Genomic DNA, 16,711 nt, shown 5'->3' with positions numbered 1-16,711 from the left:
GAGAGAGAATGAAACACAAATACTTTATGACTTGACCAAGAACTAAGGGAAGAACTTCAGGGCGGCAAAAGTTGTTTGGACAACTATGTTTTGTTTTTAAAGGGATAACCTGTAGCAATGGAGCCTAATCCTATGCCTTCAACCATTTAAGGCATCCTCACTAAGTTCAATGGGGCTAACCCTCAAGTAGACATACGATGCGCAAGAGGATTCATTAGTCAGAAAATGTTCAAGTGGAATTCACTGTTGGTCCCCGGTGCTATCGTTCTGACAGCTCACCGCAAGCTGGCAGTGCCACCCTGCGCGTGTCTACTCTAAAGTAAGCTCTTACTCTCAGGAGGACGGTTAAGTCCCCTGGTATCTCCCGCGGTGTGAGAGGCCACGGACATCCTTAAGGTAAGTAGCGTTTGGTGCTTCCTCTCGCCCACCCACGCCTCTCTCTTCTTCTGCTGGGCGCCATCGCTACCCCGGAAAGCCAGCGATTCGCATTTCAGGATGCCAGCGTCCCATTTCAGTGCAAACGAGCCGCACGTTATCACTTGATCGGATTCTCAAGGGAGACTTTTTATTCCCCACCTCCTTCGCCGGAAAAACGTCTTTCTCAAGGTTGCCCTCCTCCCCATTCCCATCACCCTTCTTCCCTTCCTCTTCTAAGTGATCAGTCATTTATTCCCCCCCCCCCCCCCCCCCCCCCCCCCCCTCCCCCCCCTCTTTGCCAATTGACGTTGTTTTTTCCCCCCCCCCCCCCCGCATCGCATTTCACACGACGGGTCCTTTGGGAATGCAAGGAGTTGGGAGACGCAGCAAACACGCGGCCGACCGCCTCCGCCCCCCCCCCCGAAGACGGCTCCCCTCCCCTCCCCGCTAGCCCCGCCCTCCCTCTTCTTTAATAGCCGCCCTTTCTTTCGGCAACTCTCAGGTTACTTGGTGAAGTGCGCGCTCCGACTTCGAGCCTGCCTTTTTTGTTGTTTGTTTCTCCCTCTTCTCCGCCTCGCCGCCGGAGCCACCCTGCGCCGGCGATTGGATTGGGCAGCGGGCCGCGTCTTCCTGACACCGCATCTCGCGGAGAGGGCTGGCGGAGGACGACGCGTTGCAACAGATGGTTGGGGTTAGTGCGTGTCATCACGTCCGAGTGGGGATTAGGACAGCCGAGAGCAGCCGAACTGGAGCTGTGTGGTCTCCTCTGCCCAAGTTAAGCAGAAAAGGTGCCCCTCCCTCCCTCTCTCCCTCCCTCTCTCTCTCTCCTTCTCCCCCCCCCCCCCGGTCCGTATTGTTCTCCCCTTTAGCGCGGGGAGGGCGGCGTGGGCGGGAGCGCAAAAGAGGACGCCTTTCTCACCGCAGCAGAAAGCCGCGGGTCGCCAGGTAAAAAGAGAGGATTCTCCCTCCCCTCCTTGCCGCCTCCCATCCTGCTTCTGGCTGGAATGCATAGTCCACTTGTCAAAGCCAGTTGCTGCTGCCTTATCAATGCTGCTATTGTACAGCTGACAGATAACAGTAGGCAAAGTTTGGTGCCTCCTGCCCGTCCGCCCTCCCGAAAGCACTGCGAGGTCACGCTCGGGAAGGTGCCGATTAGGAAAGCTCTTGCCGGGCGCGGGGACAGGACGGGTTCGCCGGGATGTTTAAATGCCCCTCGCGCGCGCAGCCCTCCCCACTTCTCCGTCCGTCCGTCCGTCCGTCCGTCCGTCTCGCTAGTTCGGGTGCTAAGCTCCCTTCCTCAGAATACGAGCGGGTGATGACATGGACATTTAGATGACTCCGGTGGCAGTTCTTTCAAGTTGACGTGCTTATTTTTTTTTTTTTTCTTTCAATGCCCCCCACCCCCAAAACAGACGTTTTGGAAGGAACTCCATCCTCACTTCATGGTTGGAGAAGGGTCTGGCGAGGTGTCCATTGGTAACTGCAGGGTGGCGGGTTGTGCTCATTTTGGCTTCTTGTGAGTACACATGCTCCGCCAGGGTCTTCTGTAATTTCTGGGGAGGGCTCCCTTTCTGGAGAAGCTGCGCTAGGCCGAGGGACGTCGATGATTTGGCCAAGCTTCCGCATGGATTTTCCAGTGGGGGTGAGAGAGGCAGAAGAAAGCAACAGCCTAGCAAACGCGGAGAAGCTGCCTTCGCAGCTGTGGCACAGCAGATGGATGTAATTCATTTGCAGGTCTGTTTGTGAAAGTTTTACGAGTCGCTGAAAACTAAGTAGCATCACCATAACGGATCATTAAAGTCTCGCTGTATTTATAGATTCTAAGCAGGCTATCTGAAGTGTTAATTAAATTTGAAAGAGGTTTCTCTCTTCTTTTTCTTTTCATGGACGGGGAAGGTAAAATAAGCAGAGGCTTAAAATTGCTTCCTCTGCATTTTCACCACCACTCACAGGGTGATCCTATGTGCATTTCTCTCATGCAAACCCCAGGATAGGGGTTGCTGCCTAGAAAATGTTGTAAGGATTCCATCCTTCATTAAAAGCACATCGAGGGGGGTGGGGAGCACCAAAGATTTAATTGGACATACACATGCATAGGATGGGGAAACGGCTTGGTTCCAACTCCTACTGAGGATGGGGGAAGGGAGAGAAAGAGAAGTTCTCCAAATTGGTTCTAATGTTTGTTGATGAGGAGTATTAGAAGTATCAGTCTTCCCCAACTTGGTGCCCTCCAGCAGTTCCCACTTCAGTCCACATGAGCCAACAGCTAGCTGGATGTGGGTTTATGGGAGCTGGGGTACCAAGCTGGAGAAGGCTGCCAGTGTGTGTGTGTGTGTGTGTGTGTGTGTGTGTGTGTGTGTGTGTGTGTGAGAGAGAGAGAGAGAGAGAGAGAGAGAGAGAGAGAGAGAGAGAGAGAGAGAATGAATTGCCCACAATGTTTTGCACTTGACTCTTGCATTGCTCTCAAGTTTTGCAGGTGGGAAATTCTGTAAATGCTACACTAAGCATAATCCTTTCTGAAACAGGATCTGAGCAGGTAGAATGAAGGGGGTTCTGTTGATCATCCTGTGTTTCTGGCACTTAACTGTGTTCAAATTGAACACGTTTTAGCATTCTCCTGTGCACCACTCTCATCCTGGGCCACTAACAGTCTGTTCAGCTGCGTTCCAGATTATACTTGGCTTTGATTCTCAAGTCTGCACCTCTGCAAGAAAGCATCCTTCTAAATAATCCCTCTGGCACTTACCAAATAAAAGTATTAGTGAACTGCTAATTAGACTGGGTGTTAAATGACTAAATTGAAGTATTTTGATTTTCCACTCCACTCCATGCTCCCAAGAAGAGATGGAAACTTTCGCAGATATTTTGCTGCCAGAAAGGAATACCACATGCAAATGGGGGTAAATTTGACAAGAGCTCAGAGGCAATGCCTTCCCATCAGCAGGAAAAAGGGACAAATTGCAAGATTCTCTCAGGAAACTTGTCTCCATGAGGATGTAAGGTTTGGCAACATGTAATAAAGGGAAGGTGCAGCAGTGTCAAGAATGTCAACATGCGAAGTCTGTGTGTGTGTGTGTGTGTGTGTGTGTGCGCGCGCTCACCACAGGATAATAGTAGGCTGTGAGTATAATTATTAGGCTGCTTCCTGCTGTCTTGCTGTATTTCAGAGAAGTGATCTACTACTTGATTCTGTCTAAGTTTACTCCAGAAGTAGGTCACAGTGAATTTAATAAGACTTATCTGAGGGTAAGTGTGCATAGGATGGCAGCCTTAAGGTGCAACTCTACACATGTTCAGACATGCTGATTGGAGAATACTGGGAGTTGTAGGGCTTTTCTGTCTAAACATGCATATGGTTTTGATCTCAAAGTTCTTGAAAAGTCAACACAAATCTGGGGACCTATGTTCTTGTTTGACAAGAAGGAGATGGGGAAATAGAGCAAGGATATGCAATCATGTTCTTCATGCATCAGTTGGCTTGATGGGAATGTCTTTAAAAAAAGACAATGCCCTGAAGCTGGTCCAGCTCTTTTTGTTGAGCCATAATCAACTGTTCCAGATGGTAAATGTTCAAAGGAATATTTATGGCTACTGCTGCATACCTCAGGTTGATATTTGGTTTCTTCCTGACAGCCCTTGTGCTAGGTACACACACATGAAGTTCCCATTAGCAACTCAACAGTTGTCAAACTTTTCAGAGCCTAAAGGATGTTGAATAGTGAGACTATCTAAAGGACAAGAAAAAAGGAACATTTCCAGAGGTAGGGAGAACCACTATAGCTGGTGAATGGTCAGTATGCAGAAAGAGTTTACAGTCTTTATTAAATAGACATTATTATTGTGCATCTATCTTTTGGAATGGCATAGCTTTACAGAAAGTGGAATAATAGCAAGAGCCAATATGGTAGAGCTGCTAGAATGTCAGGTCTGGACCCAAAAGCTTTCAAATCACCTGCTCTTGGCCAAGTTGTCTTCACACTCTTTCTAACCTAGGCTTATATCAAGAACAATATACTTTATAGTGTTGTAAAGCCATATAGGAAGTTTGCTTGGTATAATTTGGTATAAATTATATCCTGGGTCAACCTACCTCAGAGTTGTCTGTTCCAGCCTCCCCAACCTGGTGCCTTCCAGATGTTTTAGACTTCAATTCCCAACAGTCTCAGCTAACATGACCACCAGTCAGGAATTCTGGCAGTTGTAGTTCAAAACATCTGGAGAACATCAGGGAGGGAAAAGCTGGTCTAGGGTTTCCAACGGGTCTTTCCCCACCTTTCCTGGAAATGCCTTATAAAGTGAGGATAAACTCCTTGGAGATAGGGTGGGTTACAAATGCATGTTAGTGGAGAGTTCATGGTTGCTGAACAGAAAAAACAAATCTTAGGCTGTATTTGTTTGCCTGAAGTATTTTCCCTAATGATCCCACACCAGATTTCAGATGTAGAAATGGAATTTCATTAAACTAAGCAACATTATATGCTTTGATCCAGTAAGTTTGCAATCCTAGGACTTTTTCCCTGTCTAAACATGCATAGGATTATACTTCTTTCCAGCCTACACACCCCTCCCCTCTGGTCAGGCAAATGGCAGGGAACGCAATAACTTGTTTGAGACTGATGTAGATTGGCTTAATTATGTCTAAGTCTATTACCTGACTGGGGTTTTCTTCTGTTGGTACTTCAAAGTCAAGGTAGGTAAGATTATTTAACTCATGATACGTAACCGTTTGTGTGATGCTTTGATTGGAGCTTCTATAAATTATTATTATCAATTTATTCTAGTGCACCTATTTAAGCAGAAAATATTCATAAAAGCTGAAATAGATAAACATGTTGGAAGATATGGAGCAGATCCTGAATGCATTGCACTTGAAATCATATCTTGCCTTATTCTACTTGTTGCCTCACCCATTCTGAAAAACTTGAGGGACTCTTATTTGGAGTTTCTATAGTTTGAAATATTAGCAGATATTGGGATAACAGTGATATCAAATTGTGGCTTTCATTCTGGACAGGAATCAGTGAAAACAGATTGTGAAACATGCTGAGATGGTGTGGGATAGTATTTCCAAATATGGAAGGCATTACGAACGAACACTTTTGCAGGAAGTTAGGCATCTATGGAAAGAATGATTTTTGAAGGATTTTCAAATATTGTTCTGACTAGGTCATTCATTGCAAAGGATTTTGGAGCTTGTCATCAAGGTTTTGAGTCTTATGTAACACAGAATCATAGCACTGTCTAGGCATATCAACTTTTGTTTGTTTTTAACAGTATTTCTGTGTTGTACTGATAAGACAAATTAGAACCAGATGAAGCTGGATTCTTGGTTATAATTTTTCATGACTTTCACGATATAAGAAGTTCTTTTTGATGCCCAGAGATTTGTACATGTGGAAACTGATGGTTTTACTGTTTACAGTTCTCCAAGTCTCACGATCTCATGAACTGTACAACTCTCCACTTGTAAATGGGGTTTCTGTGCAGCTGCACTTTTCCAGCCAAAAGCTATGTTAGAAGACTTTTGCAATTCATCTCCAAATTTTGCAGCAGCAGTAGCATCATCCATAATAGCAAGGCATCATTGTAGAATAACTTCTGTAGTTTTGATCCTACAAACTTGATGAAAGGAGTAGCAAATGGCATGAAGTTGTTAATCTGCAGAAATGGTTATTCAACCAAAGGTTATTATACCCTCTCTTTACAATATGCTGGTTCTCACTCTTCTTTTAAGGGAAAGAAATGTACAAGCAGTAATAGAGCTTGTGTAGAAGAGACATAAATATTTCAGTAATTAAATTAACCTTAAGTTATTGAAATTCCACTGAATTCCTTTGGGTTTATGTCAGTATGAATGATGAGATCTGGAACTTTAACACCTGGAAAAGCATGATTGTTTCTTCACATGGGTGGACATGATCATTGATAATAAGCTTACTGGTCTTATGATAAAGCAATCATTTGAACCGTTTCCTTCCAGCCGCTGCCTTTACTCACCCTTTCACTATCTACCTTGCAATCAGTGTGGGACCTCCGTATTCACATTTATGTGGAGCCAATTTTGCCTTACAAAGACATCAGTTCTTCCTGTTCAGGCAGGAAATGACTCCTGTTCCTGGCACCTTATTCCCCGCCAGGGAGGCAGCTTCAGATCTCTGTCCTTCTCTGGTTGAATGATTACTCTTATCTACCACGACTTCTCTTTTATTTTCTTTAATATTTTTGTATATACTTTCTCAACTGATGATGATTAAAAATATATGACTAATTCAAAGTAGTAAACCAGGTTTATTACTAAATAATAGAACGGTGTGACAGATTAGCCAGGCTCTTGGGCAACCCTGATTTGCTTGTGATTGACCTTCCTGCTTATTCTTTATGCTTACTTTGAATTAAGTTTCAGTGAGGTTTAGTCCTGAGTTAGTGCACATAGGGTTACAGCCTAAATGTGAGACTGCATTCTGTTTTGTTTTTGTTCCTGACTGATTAAAACTGGAATAAGCACCATATTTCATACTCTGAGCCAAGCTAGTAAAATGGTATCCCATAGGGCTTTAACTGACCAATGTTAAGCCCATGATTATGATCACCAGCTTAGTCAGGAAGTCACTATCTTATCCAAGAGAATACCAGACAGATGACATTACCACAATTATCCATATTACTCTTTAACTACTGTAGGTTCATCCTGCACTACTAATTCAAGGTTTAAAGGGGGCAGTTGTAGAACCACTTTATTGTAGTGAAAGGGTGGCATCATCCAACAACCAAGAGTGAGAAGCAGGATATATATGTATGTATGTATGTATGTATATTCACAGTGTCTACAAGCTAGAGGGTGTATGGATCAAACAGATAGCTCTTGTTCTACCCGCTGTACAGTAGCTAGCTTTTACAACCACTGAAAGACTACTTCATCTCTTGTTAAAGACCGGATCAGTAAGTTTTCCCCATTCATAAAATAAATTTCATATGTTTAGACATGACTTGTGCTGGCATGCTTCCTCACTATAGTGTTGTTATTTGCCTCTGTTCTGTAAGAGGCATCATCTGAAGAACTGATTTTAAGATAGGCCAGGTTTAGTCTCTCTTTCACAGGTGGAACCCTTCTCAGTCCCATGCTCAAATTACAGTCTAGGACAGATAACTGGGCAAGGTAGCCCATGCACAGCAAAGTGACCATGGCCAAAGGCTGAGATGGCAGGACCAAAGTGTGATTATTAATTATTTGAAGTAAGCAGGACAAGATTTTTGGATTTCATAAGCAGGACTGAATCACTCAACACTTGAAATTAGTATCCTAAGTCCCAAGCCTGTGCATATCCATTCAGAAGTAAGCATGAGCAAGAACCCATAAGAGAGGGCAGCTTCTCCATGTCTATTCAGCAACTTCTCTTTTAGTCCTCTAGTTCTCCTAGCTGGGGTTTCTTATGTCTGCTCTACTGAACATTGCAATTTCCTTCCCAAAAGCATGGGGTTTATTTTCATTGAGGAATAGAGAAGGATCAGAATGCTCCTACTCCAAAATACCTATACTATGCCACTTAATTAAGCACTCTCAGAACAAAAAGTTCAGTGCAGGTAGTAGTTTTTAGTTTCCAAGCTTAAATGCTTCATTATATTACAGTGCTATCTAGAAAGGCATTTTGGAGTGAAGTCTTTGGAAACTGACTTTGGATACTGATTTTTTTAATAGCTCATATTTGGGGGTCATGATTCCACACAAATCTAAAATTTCTGAGCTTTGAACTGGAAAATATCTTGCTGTAATGAATGGAGTGCCGAGAAAGCATTGGCTCCAGATTTTGAGAAGTCCTTCAGCATGATGTCCTCAGCTAGTTCAATTTATTCCCTTGATCACCGTTACTAGTTTATTTTCCTTTCCCTTTGGACCCAATTTTCATTCCTGCATAGAAGAAGGAGGCAAAGCAAATGGAGCGTGTTTTTCTGTCTCTTTGCCCTTTTCATCAAACGCCTACTTGGACAACACAAATGAATAGGCACAAAAATAAGGAAGAAAATGAGCAGGACTCTGGGGATCAGAAATGGACCACCTTCTGGGGAATGGTCTTAAGCAGGTGCCTAGCACTAATAACTCTGGCTTAGAGTGTGACTGACTGGTAGTTCATGTTTTATTATTAATACAGTGACCTGGTTCACAAAATGTGAAAATCCATCATGGACAGCAAGCCAGCTTTGGTTGGCAGGTCACTCAAATCCAGCTTTGCTTAGCCACACTGGCTTGTTTCATGCATAAAAGTTACTCAGAGGATCCATGGGTTGTTCTACGGTTTATTTTACCCACACTGGATTATTGAGTCTCCAAATGGAGACGACTGATTATGCCACGAAGTCTCTAGTAGTTAGCTAGATGTTCAGCAAGAGCAGCAATGCCCTGGCCACTATATCTTAGCTCACCCTGGCCACAACCAGTACCAGCTGCTAGTCAAGCAGCATGTGAGGGTGCTGCTTGCACTTGACATCCTCTCTGATGCAACCGAGAGTCATTTTCGGCTTTCAGGGTCTATTTCTTTTTGCATTTTTTAATTTTTTACCCAAAGATCTTGAAAGCCAGCTTTTGTGATTCCCAATTTGACAGCCATTGACAGCTCCTTCAAAGTGCCCAAGCAGCACCTTGGAGGTTCTATCTATGGTTTCTAACTCATTTTTATTATTTTTGACCCATAATATATATTTGCACATTTTTTATAAAAATATTATTTTACAGACTAATGCAAGTGCTGAGGTGTGTACTTATGAGGGCCTGAAAATGAGGTGCCTCATCTGGCCAATGTCCAGGAGGACACATGATGGCAAAGTGCAGGAAGTGCCAACCCCAGGAAGATTCCAAATATTCTTTCCCCTTTCTTTGGTTTCCTTTGGCAGCTGTGAAAAACTGAGCTGTCAAGCAAACGAAAGATGAAAGTAAACTTTCCTTATGAAAAGATGATTTAGGCTTATGTTAAGAATTCCCTGTCCTAAGGATGCATTCACTTTTCCATGGGTCTCTTAAAATCTAGGAACAAGGAGGGACAGAAGGTTGGCAGCTAGCTGTCTTGCTCCACCCTCTTTTGAAAAGGGGTTTTGGGGGGGGGGCAGAGTACCCTATGTTTCTTGACAGGGCATATACATTGCTTGCAAATGCCTTTGCCAAGAAACCACAGGATACCCTATCTTTAAAGCCCCACATTTAAAAGGTCAAAAGAGTGATCAAGCTGGCTTTCACAAACTCCAGAAAAAGAAATTAAAGTGCAAAGAAGGCTTAGGGAGCTGAACATGGCTCTTGATCACAGCAGGCAAGAAGAGATCCCTCAGTCCTACCACTGCATCCTCTGGCATACTGCTTAAGGAACAAGGGGGAGGAGGGGGCAAACAACCCATAGTAAAAACCCATAGTAAATTCAATCATCCATCAGGCAGAAAATAGGGTGTTCACATAAAACCAACCCAGAGTGGCTTAGTACCAGGATGGATTGTTGTGATGTGTGAGACTGCCCAATGAATCAGTGAAGGTAGTACAAAACCATATAGTGTGTGCATTACTCCCATAGATGAGATTCTTTTGAGCAGGCTTACTATATTTTCCAGACAAGTAGATCTTCTTTAACAAGAAAAACCTTTTGATTCTTTTCTTTAAAATTTGCTCTTTCGCCCTCTTTAAATATTTATTTTCCACCTTTGATTTTTTTCCCAATTAAAGTTGTCCAGGTGAAGCACTTACTTGATCAAGCAAAACAGTTCAAGTATATTCAACACACCCTTGTTCCTTTCTAGGACCACAAACATTTTATATCAATATAAAATACTTGCTGTTGGTTATGAGTCAAGTAGAGGGCAAAGGGACAGCATCTGAAGCACAAGACTAGGGAAACCAAAACCTTCCTTTTGGATTTTTCAGGTGTGACAGCTCTGTAAAAGTGGGAGGAGCCAAGGCATAAGTTAAAAATAAGTAAACATGGCCTGATGTTAAAGTAGAGCTACTAGGATATGCTGGGATCAGAAATACTGGAATGTTGATCAAAAGAAATCCTATAGAAAGAAACCTTGTACCCCATCTGCTGTTGGCCAGGAAGTTTGAATGCCGTGCCGCAAAGGATATGCCTAAACTTCGTGTTCCAGGAACTGTACAAAGCAAATTGGACTGGTATGATCATGCAACCCTGTATGAGGAAATGTAATTGATTTCAATGGTACCCAATCATCAAGTTAGAGACTTGCAGCCAAAGTAGACACGATCACTTTACATTCTAATTTTCAGGTTTTAAAAATGCAAAGTTTTCATTCAAGCAAAGGCAGTGATTAACACAATCAGATCAGGCACACATGGGGAATTTAATCCTTTCTGACCAAGACAAATAACTGTGCAAAGAGGTTCTCAGGGGGCTTGGAGTCCATGTGACAGGCATGCTGTCCATGGAATGTGTGACCGTTCCAGCCACTTCAGTGTACGAGATGGGAACAGCAGCTTCAAAATTGTGATGATGATCTGTTGTCATAATTGCAGAGTGTTCTAGAAGGCCCACACAAAATTAATGAATACTTAATAGGTCAGTGTTCCAACATGATTTGGGCTATGCATGCAGTATTTTCTAAGTGCCCTTAAAACACCCAGAGCATTCATTAATGATAACAACCTTCCTTAAATTCTTCCTGGTCATAAATATATATTGTGTACCTGCAGTTGACAAGTTTCTCCTGAAGGATGACTCCTGCAGGCTGAAATATGTGTTCAATACTTACATTTGTCCATATTTTAGTTTTTAAAAATTATTTAATAGTACAAACAAAACTACATTTAAAATGCAAACTTTAACATATAATAAAATAATTATTACATTACTGTGTTCCCCACCAACTGGACCAAAGGGAAATGTGACAAATAAAAGGAAAAAACTTTGAAGTGCTTCAGGACATTCCCACCTTCCAAATCTGTAATGATTCTTTTGATAGCTGAAATCCTTTGCCTTTCTTTAAAATGTAGTCAATGAATATCCCCAAAACTCATTAAATTTATTTTTCTTTATGTGCCCTTTTCTCACCCTAGCATCACATGTTAATTTGTCATTAATAGCTATATTCCAGACTTCTCTATACCAATCAAACAATTGGTGATCATATTTTATTTTCCAATTCTTAGTTATAATTGGTCTATCTGTAGTTATTAATTTGTTATTAATTCTTTGTTATTCAAACTTCATTGTTTTTTCAATCAAATATTGAAAGAAATGCAATCTCAGGGCACTGTCTATATTTTGACTTAATATTTTCCTGCACTCTTTAAAAACCTCTTTCCAAAATTTCATTATATATTTGTATTCCCAGCACATATGAAAATATGTACCCACTTCATGACCCCATCTCCAACATAAATTGTAGTATTTGTTGTCTATACAATTCAACTTAAATGACACTTCCATACAATTTTGTAAAACATTTCCTTTATTCTTACTGACATTCATTTTAGTATCCTTTTTGTCCAAATATTTTCCCAGTCTTCCTTACTTATATATTTTTTTCTCAGATCAGTTTCCCATGTTGTTCTAAGTGAATCATATTGATCCAGTTCTTCTAATATCTTATAAATTTTACTTATATCCCTTTCATCTGTATATCTCTTGCTTTTCCTTTTCTATAATCATATCTTCAAATTCTATATAATACCTGCATTTGCCTTTTATCGATTCGTTAGTACAACATTCTAATTCGTTAGTACAACATTCTAATCGACAACATTTTATCGATTCTAGTACAACATTATACCAAATTATGTTCTCCTTTCCTAGTACTGCTTTTATCTCCCCATTTTTATTCATTTTCCCTAACTGATCTTTTAATCTAATTGTTTTTAATTCCTTAACATTTTCCCTAATTTCTCCCTTAAGTTTAATGGAAACCCTTCTAATTCAATGATTGGACATAATGGTGAGATTGATGGCATAAATTTCCCCTTATGATTATTCCAGATTTATAATGTGTTCTTAAGGAAAGGATTTTCTATCTTTTTAATAATATTTTATTTCCATAATTAAAAATAAAATCTATTAAGGAACCTTTTAATTGAGAACATTGTAGTTTTTGCTACAGTAGTTTATCAGGTTGTAATATATCCGGTGTATACCTCTAATTGTTTAGTTATATCATATAACTTAATATTAGGGATACCCAAGCACCCTGTCTTTTATGACCTATACCATCTTTTTTATGTATCCTCACTTTTTTATCCCCAAAACTGATTGATCATATATTGCCATTATTTTCATTCTTTATTATCTTAATCAGTAACATAAATAAGAAATGAATCTTAGGCAATATTTTCATTTTGCATAATACTATTCTACTAAACCAAGATAATCCAATCTTCCTAAATCCAATCATTTTCTTTTATTTCTTTTTTTAACTTGTCAAAATTACTCTTTCCAAAACATTCTATATTTTTGTAACAATACCTAAATACTTGATAACTAGATATCTTTACCTTGAATTTACTTCTATTTTTCCCTTCTCTTATCACTATTAACATCATTTTTGCTTCATCCCAATTTATCTTGAAACATGCTATCTCTTTGAATTCTTCCAAATGTAATCTAATCTGATCCTTAGCTTCTAATGGATCTCTTATTGTTAATAATGTATCATCAACAAATTAACTGATCTTAATTTCATTTTCAGAACCTATACCTTTTATTATATTATCATTCCTGACACTATTTGCTAGTAATTCTATTACTAAAGCAAACAGTATTGGAGAAAGAGGACATCCTTGTCTAGTACCGTAGCCTAGGAATATATGCTCTGTTATACCATCAGTTACTATTATATTTACTACATTAACTGAGTATAATTGTTCTATTACTCCTTTAAATCATTTTCCAAATCCTAATGTTTCTATTAATATATTTATTGTTGGCCATTCCATGCAATCAAAAGCTTTTATAATATCTAGTGATATTATGCCAGCTTTAAATTCCCCTTTGCGTATAACCTCTAATATATTCAAAACTCTTCTGCCATCTGCCTCCCTACTATAAAGCCACTTTGATCCATTTTAATAGATTTGTCAATAAATGTATTCATTCTATTTTCCAGTATTGCTGTAAAATTTTTTGTATCTTGATTTATTAGTGATATAGGTCTGTAAGACCCTAGATCAGTCTATTTGTTTGGAATCAAAAGTATTACAGAGTATTTCCAAGATACTGGCATATTTCCTTTTTCTAATACTTTATTAAATAAAGCTTTCAATTTTGGTGTCAAAAACCTTTTAAAAGTTTTGTAGTATTCTGGTTCTAATTCATTCGTCCTATGAGATTTATTACTATTTTTGCTACCCCTTTTGATTTTCTCCATAAATCTTGTGTGTGCTTTCTAGAATGCTCTGTAAAAACAGAGATGAGCAGCTTGTGGTTTCCAGATGTTTTGGCCTACAACTCCTATTTTAGTATAGGCAACAGTGAGAGCTGATGGAAATTGTAGGCTAAAACATCTGTCCACCTTTGTTCTCAAGAGTACTTTTGTATTCATGGGATATCATTATGTTGGAAGTAACACATGGTAAAGTTTTAAGGGCTGATTCCTGTGGTAGTGTAGCAGTGTCATTGTTGCCAATGATGTGGTAGTAAATTTTGAAGTGCAAGTAGTTATGTCAGTCCCCATAGCTATGCTCCAAAGAAGAGTCCAAACATTCAGGTAATGGTGGTGATCCGTATCAACAAGCTAGTTCTAGAGGATTTTATTTCCACCAAGAGCAGGTCTTCTGTACAGTGGATAGGTCTTACTAACGTATTTTAAAATAAGCTACCCAAACATACTTAGTATTACAGCAGGGAACAATTTATTTGTTGCTGAGAAAATTCCGTTCCTCTAGCTGTTGTGAGGACTACAGTTAAATTCATAAGGTACAGGGGATTCTGAAAGAACTAGATAATAAGAGAAGAACTCAAGATTACACTGGGACAGGGACAATGTTCAATACAATTCCACATAAGCTTGTGTGATTCCTGTATTTTTAGATAATTGCAGCTACAGGGGAAGAGCAAAATCCTGTATCATGAGGGTTAGGACTGACATCAGCAAAATTTGGAGTGGAACAATTTCATCTAAAATGTTTCCATCCTAAACTTGAGGATTTCCTTAAGCTATTGCATCAATTTGTAAGTTTTTGACCAAATTGATGTTTCTCACTAGCTTCAATAACAATTGCCCAAAGGGAGTATTACTTTGGGTTAGTGCTTAGATCAAATGAACAATGGTACTTTTACGTGGAAAGATGAAAAGAGACAGGCACTGCCAAGATAAAAGTTATTCTGTTGGCACCTCACCATCATTCCCTCCCATTCTGAGGCACCACATGTAGACAGCCAATGTTGGTCAACTAAGTGTTTTGCAGCATTCGAAAAGTACAAAGATGACCTTTATTCCACCTTGTGTAGGATGCCTATAATCTTCTATAATCTTCCAAGTGCAGAGGGTTCTGGGCATGTGACTGGATTTTTTTTATTTGTCCCACTATTTTAATTCTATTTTTGTAGCTTTTGTTAATCTGAAATAGCATTAAGGGGCATAAAGATGGGCTATATATTGCCTTGAATTGATAAATAAGTTAATTTTTAGCTAAGAAAATAGTCTTGGGAGTTTATTTTGTTTGTTCCTCCATTGGTTGGGAGATAGAAAAGATTAGTGATCTTGTGTCTTGTTGTTGTTAGTCGTGAAGTCGTGTCCGACCCATTGTGACCCCATGGACAACATTCCTCCAGGCCTTCCTGTCCTCCACCATACCCCGGAGTCCACTTAAGCTCGCACCAACTGCTTCAGTGACTCCATCTAGCCTTCTCATCCTCTGCCATCCCCTTCTTCTATTGCCACCTATTGTTCCCAGCATTAGGCTCTTCTCCAGGGAGTCCTTCCTTCTCATTAGGTGGCCAAAATATTTGAGTTTCATCTTCAGGATCTGGCCTTCGAAAGAGCAGTCAGGGTTGATCTCCTCTAGGACTGACTGGTTTGATCGCATTGTGGTCCAAGGGACTCGCAGGAGTCTCCTCCAGCACCACAATTCAAAAGCCTCAATCCTTTTGCGCTCAGCCTTCCTTATGGTCCAGCTTTCACAGCCATACATTGCAACTGGGAAAACCATAGCCTTGACTGTGCACACTTTTGTTGGCAGGGTGATGTCTCTGCTTTTTAGTATGCTGTCTAGATTTGCCATAGCTTTCCTCCCTAGGAGCAAGCATCTTTTAATTTCTTGGCTGCAGTCCCCATCTGTGGTGTCCTTGGTGATCTTGGAGCCCAGGAAAATAAAATCTGTCACTACCTCCATTTCTTCCCCATCTAATTGCCAGGAAGTGAGAGGACTGGATGCCATGATCTTGGTTTTCTTAATGTTGAGTTTCAAGCCAACCTTTGCACTTTCCTCCTTCACCCGCATCAAGAGGCTCCTTAGTTCCTCTTCACTTTCTGCCATGAGAGTGGTATCATCTGCATATCTGAGGTTGTTGATATTTCTCCCAGCAATCTTAATTCCAACTGGTGATTCATCTAGCCCCACCTTTCTCATGATGTGCTCTGCATATAAGTTCATGTCTTGTAGTAATCTGTGTTATCCCGCCCTGTGAAATGAGGACCTTCATCCAAAATAGGTTTTCAGTGAAATTCTTTTTGCCAAATTCGGAGTCATTGAATAATTCATTCCCATAAAAGCTTTGACCACTATTATATAGATCTCATCTCAAGACAATCCCAAGCTCTGCTTTTCGTTGTGCTTCAAACCAAGTCATACTTGGCTTATTGGCTGGAAATCTCCAGTACTTTCTAAGCATACCAAGTACTTATGAAACAATATATGATAATGTTCTTGCATAATAATATAGATATTATAATTTCAGTGAACTAGCTCAAGTAGCTAATTATCCTCAATAAGATATTTTCTCTTTCCTATGAACCTCAAGTTCCTGCAAACTGAATTTTGTTTTCATAGGCAAAATTGTAATACTATATCTACAAATCTTTGTCCTCTCCTTCATTCAAATTATCACAGCAAAAAATCATGTTACCTACATTTAATAAATAAATACATAAATAAAATATGCTGCTAGCTAGCTTTTGGATCCCATGGGGACTATTATTTTTCAAATATGTAGTTTTTTTAAAGAAATATGAGATAATGGTGAAAGATTATCTTTATGCTCACGGATTCAGAATTTTTGATGTAATTCCTTTTAATTTTTGAATTGGGGTCCAAATAATTTTATGAGAAAATTTGCAACAAATGATGCATCTGATATCTTTGCAAGGAATGAAT

General features: G+C 40.2%; 1 protein-coding gene across 8 annotated transcripts in view; it reads left to right on the top strand.

The window, feature by feature from the left end:
- Positions 1–949: 949 nt before the first annotated feature.
- The window catches only part of SULF1 (sulfatase 1), a 144,214-nt gene continuing 128,452 nt past the window's right edge, over positions 950–16,711 (top strand). For 5 of the 8 annotated variants that reach the window (XM_044423840.1, XM_044423836.1, XM_044423838.1 and 2 more), the window contains exon 1: positions 950–1,108. The gene's annotated coding sequence lies outside the window, so the exon portion shown is untranslated. Of the gene's footprint in view, positions 1,206–1,340; positions 1,363–1,876; positions 2,152–16,711 lie in introns of those variants that run through there. The other 3 variants (XM_044423833.1, XM_044423835.1, XM_044423834.1) reach the window with 3 other exon arrangements.

Source organism: Varanus komodoensis, unplaced genomic scaffold (genome assembly GCF_004798865.1).
Source record: "Varanus komodoensis strain SLA01 unplaced genomic scaffold, ASM479886v1 scaffold14_1, whole genome shotgun sequence".
NCBI classification, from domain to species: Eukaryota; Metazoa; Chordata; class Lepidosauria; order Squamata; family Varanidae; genus Varanus; species Varanus komodoensis.
Note: the sequence above shows the minus strand (reverse complement) of the source record. Positions and strands in the feature narration are given on the sequence as shown.